The sequence below is a fragment of the Odontesthes bonariensis genome, chromosome 5 (genome assembly GCF_027942865.1).
Source record: "Odontesthes bonariensis isolate fOdoBon6 chromosome 5, fOdoBon6.hap1, whole genome shotgun sequence".
Lineage (NCBI taxonomy): Eukaryota > Metazoa > Chordata > Actinopteri > Atheriniformes > Atherinopsidae > Odontesthes > Odontesthes bonariensis.
The window spans coordinates 35182150-35189169 of NC_134510.1; the positions used below are offsets into that span (position 1 = coordinate 35182150).

The following is a 7020-nucleotide window of genomic DNA, read 5'->3' on the forward strand; positions in this document are numbered from 1 at the left end:
GGCTATTACTGCACAAACTACCCTTAAAGAGAAAGAGAGCTTTTGAGGTCAATCTTTGCATATGAAAATAGTGGTAGGAGGAGTGTGCTCCTACTGTATGTCTATTTTCATATGTTTTTCATATTGAAATTGTTTTGTCAAAGAGAATGAAGCAGAGATTTAAACTAAAGCTTTTTAAATATAATTCTTTGTAAGAGATAAATTATACCAACATACATGAATGCCCTCAGAGTTGTGTCTCTGTGAAGCCTGATCTTCACAAATGACTTTTTTTTCTTGCCACCCCAGTGATCTATTTCAGTAGGATGAGTGGTTTATGTGTCCAACACATTTAGTTTTTTTTGCCATTGTGGTGTGACTCAGCAGTTATAATCCAGGAGAATTATATTTGATGCGATACGTTATTACAGTGTCTGTTTTAATGCAAACCTTAGTCATGTTGTTGTTAATATCTAAATCATAACCAAGTAGGTGGTAATGTGTCAAACCATGACTTAAAATGCAGGCAAACTTAATTAATTCAAGTATTCATGAATATAAAGGCATATGGTCAGAGGTTTGAACTGAAATTCAGAAAGAGATTTTTTTTAATACCTAAAATGATGAATTGAAATTAAATTAAAAAAAATAAAGTCTCCTATTGGTCCTGAATGGCATCTTTTCCTCACTATAGTCAGTTTTACAGAGACTCTATTGATCTCTAAGCAGTGGAAGGACAGCCCACAAAAAATAATTTCCCCAAAGGAAAACTTTGCATATGAAAATTACACCAAGAATTTTTTATACAGTCTAACGTCTGACTTCACATATATACCAGTTCAATTCATACCGGACTTCGTAACCTCCAGACGTTGTACTCAGACTTGTAAGTAACTTTAATATTTCCAATGTACTTATCAGATGAATAGAGTATCAAACCTTTACAATGTGACTGAAAGACTCACATGGAGCTAGTTTTTAAATCATACAGTCAACTTTGAGTTGAGTTTCATTTGGTAAAAATCTTTTTTCTCGATGACAAAATCAAAACCTTTGATGGTTTATAGCTGTGAACAAGTACAGACTAAGTTAGTTACTTAGTTTACATATAAATTTGACCATCAGTCAACAGGAAACTAATCAGGCAATATACTAACAATGATAAATTTATTTTGGGCTCATCTTCGTAAAGAACCACAAACTTTCTTTTGTTGTAATCTGTTTTTTCTTGGTTATTTTTGTTTGTTTTAATGATTGTAAGCTGGATAAATTTGAGTGTACATCATTTTGGATGATTCAAGTTTTACACTAGTAGAGATCTCACTCAGGCAGAATAAACCAAGAGTCAACAAGTATTTATTTGGAAATGTTTGCAAATAAATAGTCATGCAGAAGCTTTACAGCTGGTTTTGTGTCACATTATCTTCTTGTTTGCAGTAAACATAAAAAATGGATGGGTTCATGATGATGATGACTGCTCTGTTCTTTGGTAAGAGCATTAATGTTTCAGCATTATCGATGAAATAAATGAGTGTTTCTCTTTTTCAATCATACCACATCGACAGGCGATGACAGAAGACAGTTTTCTTCTATTGAAACAGAAAAAGAGGATAAAATCTAACAGTATTTTACCAGTAAACAGTAACTGACTTTATTAATTAAACAAAACACTACAATAATACACCTCTGTTTATACCAACATTTTCTGTCCCATAATACAAAAAGAAAAAAGAGTGTTCATATTTGAGCACTCTGATCTAAGCTTTAAAGGAATAATTGCTGTGAGTTTTAAGGACTTCACCATAATTTAGTTTAATTTGTTTAAATTATTCAATAAACACTAACTACATCCTCCATCTGTATGTAGGACTTGACCTCAGCTCCTGCTCACAGTACCCCGCGCGTCATTACCACTATGTTAACTTACAAATGAATTGGACCGACGCTCAACAGTACTGCAGAGACAAATACACCGACTTGGCCACCTTCGAAAGCATGGATGATATAAGCAGGCTGAAAGCTGATTTCTCTTATTCCTGGGCGTGGATCGGACTCTGGGATGACCCCAAGTCCTGGAAAACTTCCATGGGCAATGACACCAACTCTTGGAGATGGTCAACCACCGGGGAAACGAGCAAAACCGGTTTCCAGATGTGGGCTTCTGGTCAACCAGATTACAAAGGGGCAAAGGAAACGTGTGGAATGATGTTCACCGCAGGACTATGGTTTGATATGGATTGTTCCCCAACCAGAAGCTTTATTTGCTACAATGGTAAGTCATGTTTTATAGATTTAATCCAATGATTTTTAAAAGATTTTTTTAATAAAAGGTGTCTCCTCCGGTGCAGTAATGCTTCTCTTTATGCCTCTTACTGTGGAAGACCCTGAGTGCCAAGTACATAAAACTTTACGCACGTCTTACTAACTATAACTATAATAGATTCTATTTAAATAAGGAAACATTTACATTCATATGATGCTCCTTGTATGTGCCAGCAGTCATTAAGCCTTATTATTAGGCTTATTTATATTTAGATCATCATTATTATTATTATCTAAACGTAGAGGGAGCTGCTATTTCATGACCTTATGCGAACCTTATGCTGAATTATAATTCATGGTTCAACAAGCTACCCTTAGGAGAACCACAAGCTGGCAGGTTTCCAGTAAATAGTTCTTGTTGGCTTCTATCTAAGCACTTGGGAACAGCTGAGCAGTTGTTATCAATATCTTCATCATTGTGCAAAAACAAACTGTAATGCAGCACAAGAGGAATAATTGAACTTCCACTGGTTTATTTTCTGTTGCAGTTACAAAGCAAAACAAGAAAAACTATGTGTACATCTCAAATGTGGTAACATGGAAGTCTGCTCAAGAGTACTGCAGGAAGCACTACACAGACTTAGCAATGATTGAAAATGAGGAAGAAAACGCTGAGGCTAACAGGACAAGACCATCTGGATATGCACCTTGGATCGGTCTGTACAGAGTTCCATGGACTTGGTCCGACAAGAGCAAAAGCTCCTTCACCAACTGGTACCCTAATGACAACAGGAACTATGGTGGTAATCAACACTGTGTGGCAGAAAATAATTTGCATCAGTGGCGTGATGAGACTTGTAGTTCCAAGAATCCATTCATCTGCCATCAAGGTGATTATTCATAACGTTATGAAGAAATACATTTTCTTTTCAGTTAAAATGTGTCCCATTATTTCTGACTCAGTGTTTATGTTCAGTTCCAAGGATGACCTCCACTTTCAAGATAACGACTGAGACTGATGCTGACCTGACTGATCCAGCTGTTTACAGCCAGGTCCTCCAGCAGGTAAAACTTTCTGTCCCCGTTTTTATTTCAGTATAAATTATGGTTATGTCGGTGACTGCTTATTTAATTCCTCTTCAGATGAACGACTTGCTGACACGTCAGGGATTGACTGACTTCAAACTGCGATGGAAGAGTCCACCCAAAAAAACTGAAAAAAAAGACTGAGAGGAATTCACAAAACTCAGTGATTTAAATCAGGGAACAATCATGTACTCAACTGTTCTTAATGCCGTTTTGATTGTCTCTCTTCACTGTGGTGAACTGTACTTAAGCTTTTATGTAGTTTGACTTGAGTGGTATTTGATTTATAACCAAATCACATACGCATTTATATTTGTGTGGATAGGGATTTTCACTGGTACAACTTAAAACTGAATGCCATTAGATTTTAGTCCCAGGTGATGTGGTAAAAGCCATGGTTACCTTGGCAGCAGCAAGTTTTATTAAGCATCTTATTCAATTATTAGCTCAGTCTCATTGAACATAAGAAGGAATTTAGAAACATACGCACATCAGTAGTTTTTCCTCCATCTTTCAAGTTCAAGTAGTCATTAACATGGCGATATAATATGCATTTACATTTGATCATTTAGCAGACGCCTGTATGAAAATTAAGTAAGGAACATTTAAGCCCCATCTTGTCAGAAACCCTGCTAACATCTGCTTACATCTGGCTCTGAAATGCATGTGAAAATGTTTAATTGCTGTTTTGTTCTGTGAGAAATGATTCTGCAGCAGAGGTGGCTTTTATTCAGCTCCAGCTCTACTTCAGTTGGAACACAAAACTCTGAAGTACATGATGATTTTACCTGTGCACAACTCACATTTTCTAAACAGTAACACGTCTGCAACCGTAATGTCTCACGTGGAGGCTCAGAAACCGACAGCAGCAACTCGTGGACAAAATGAGAGACGGGACTGATAGATTTTTAAGTTTCTTTTTCTTTCTTTTGCTCTAATTTAAGTGACAGATTGAACCAAAGTGACACTTTTACCAACAACTAATCATATGATATGTATTTATAACAGAGCTTCATTAGATAAGGGCCATGATTTCTGTGCTTGTTTGTTGTTTTATTCTTTTTAATAATTACTTTAGTCATATTTTTAAACACTGTTCAACTTTGATGTGTTTTTATTTCTCACTGAGTGACTTTATTACTGTCATCAGCAGATAAGATAACCTGGAACATGTTTTAAGATAAATAAAGATAGTCTGAATAATAATAAGCTTGTTTTCTGATTTTTCAACCAATAAAACTCTGAGCATGTCTTTATATTCCCAAGAGATCTTCAAGTTTAAAGCAATGACAGCCGCTGCTTATTATAAAACAATCTCAAATCCATCAGTGTTTTTACTAATGACTTTTCATTGAATTTTATGATCATTTGTATTTCTACAACACATGTTTTCTGCAAAGAGACCATGTCTATACTTATTAAAAACACGAAACAATATCATGAAGTTAGGATTCAGGGTCTCTGCTTATAATTGATACCTTGGACTTTGTTGATTATATCAATACATTTGTTGTCTGAGAAAATGATCAGATCCCAACACTACTCTTGACATTTTCAAGTGAGTAATTCCACGACTGACTCCCAGTGTTTAGAGTAAGGAGAATCTGCACGTGCATGACTCTTTAGATGCTTACAGCATATGTTCTTAAGTCTTGTGACTTAACTTGATGTGGAATCAGGGTTTTGAGTTGTGAGACATGAAATGGGCACTGCAGAGATGTCTCTGCCTTTGGGAGCCACAGCACCAGAGTCTGCCCTTTTCTTTGCCTGAATCCACAATCTTCTTCCGCTCTTGGCAAATGAATGTGATCCCCTCGGAATGCAGAACATTTTCCATTCACTGTTTTTGGCGTTGGCAGAGTTAAATCCCTTGACATGTCTGCTCAGGAGTTTGACTCCGCCAACAACCAGGATGACGACTGCTTTCTGCTCTCTGAAGAAGTTGCAAAGAGAAACAACTATGGGCCCCATGTTAAACCGTCCAGATAAGAATGTAAACAGCCTGGGAGAGCCTCAGTTTGTATACCTCACTCACTTTAACTGTACTGGGTCCAAAAGTCATGCATTATTACAGCAGAATCAGAGCTCAGAGCTGGTGATAAACATAAACATTCAGCTTTCAGATAAAGCTGCATCAGCTTTACAGTGAAATGTTACATTAACAAATTACTCGACTTATTATAAAAAGAGAAACACCATCCCTGAGATAAAATAGCATATAATAAAAAAGAATAATCCTTTATGTGTCCCTCAGAGGGGAAATCTGCCAAATCACAGCAAGCAGCTTGTAGAAAGAGCAGCTACAGAAATACAATCCTTAAAATAGTTAGAAATAAGCATACAAAAACAAAAAGTAGAAGTAAAATCACAGAATTAGTATGTAAAATGTGCAAGAAGAAAATAAATATACGCAATATTTGTGTATGTGAAGAATTTGTATATAGATAAGCAATAAAAACTATATAAAAGTTTTGCTTTTTCAGTTAAAAAGGTCAATGAATCAACTGAGACATAACACTTCCTATGTTTCCTTCATTGGTCAGTGGTATGCAAAGCTGCATTGAAGTTATAGAGTATAGAGTGGAGCTCCTTGAATTCTACATGTAAACGTGAGTTTACTTGTTTTGGACGCGTCATTATACAATGAAGGCAGTCTTCTTTATATTCTTCTTTTGGCCTGTTAACCCGCCACAGTGAGTCAAGCCTGATTCATGGTCGTCCACAGAGAGCGACGGAGAGCCCTCTCGGTCCAAATTATTTGCATTTCAATATCAATAAGCTCCAACTACAACAACAGTCTTTCTCTCTCGGTCGCCATCGTTCACTGTGAGGAGTGGTAAACAATCAATCAACCACTTTCACCATAGACGTCGCGAGATTAGGTCGTCTAGCGTAGCGACGCCTGCTGATCGGGAGGTGAACTGCCTTGCGTATCCGACATCCCGACAGAGAACTTCAAAAGGTTTAGGGACCACGGAGTCGGATTGACGGATAGCGATGAAGAAGCATACCGAGACCTTCAATTTCGCATCATTGATTTGGAACATGTTTTACGCATGTCGGACTCAACCCTCACCTTGGGACCAGCACTAGAAATACACTGGCTGGATGCTCATACTCACACCTTTAGGGTCACAAATGAACCTAATGTAACCAGGTGGTCTGAACACTCATTCTTGTATTGAAATATCTATATTCTTTGTTTTTTGCTGCCACCTAGTGGTGTAATAGAGATAAAAGTTAAAGTGCACTGAATAGTTTTTTCTAGTTGGATAGAGACGGACATAAGCGTGAAAAGTTGAGCTTAGCAGCATCAGCAGACAGCTTTTATTTGGTGACAACAGTTAACCACTTGTTGAAAAGTATAAGGTCAGCAAGGCTACGTTAGAAAAGTTTTTTGACGGTTGAAGGAGAAGTCGTCCGACCGCTACAGAGTTACTGACCCGTCTAAACGACGTGGCTCATGAATATCCTGGCTGTTTTGTTTTTTTTGAGCTGTTATATAGATGTGGATTGAGTTGCACCAGCTGCCTCCATCTTGCTACTTCCTGGATTCTACATCATCATCTCCAACCTTTTTCAGTCCCCGTCTCTCCAACTCAGTCTACAGCCTTCTTCACCTGTTATCCAGGATGGACAGTCTTTCCCATAAAGGGTGGTAGGAAACTTGAGTGCACTCGAGATAAGACAGAC

General features: G+C 37.3%; 2 long non-coding RNA genes across 2 annotated transcripts; both read left to right on the plus strand.

Moving 5' to 3' along the window:
• The first annotated feature begins 828 nt into the window (after positions 1-828).
• On the plus strand, positions 829-2168 carry LOC142380884 (uncharacterized). The gene is made up of 3 exons (XR_012769883.1): positions 829-865; positions 1417-1468; positions 1847-2168. It is a non-coding gene; the product is annotated as an uncharacterized LOC142380884 (long non-coding RNA).
• Positions 2169-2890: 722 nt separating this feature from the next.
• Positions 2891-3809, plus strand: LOC142380885 (uncharacterized). The gene is made up of 3 exons (XR_012769884.1): positions 2891-3131; positions 3218-3306; positions 3385-3809. It is a non-coding gene; the product is annotated as an uncharacterized LOC142380885 (long non-coding RNA).
• Positions 3810-7020: the final 3211 nt, after the last annotated feature.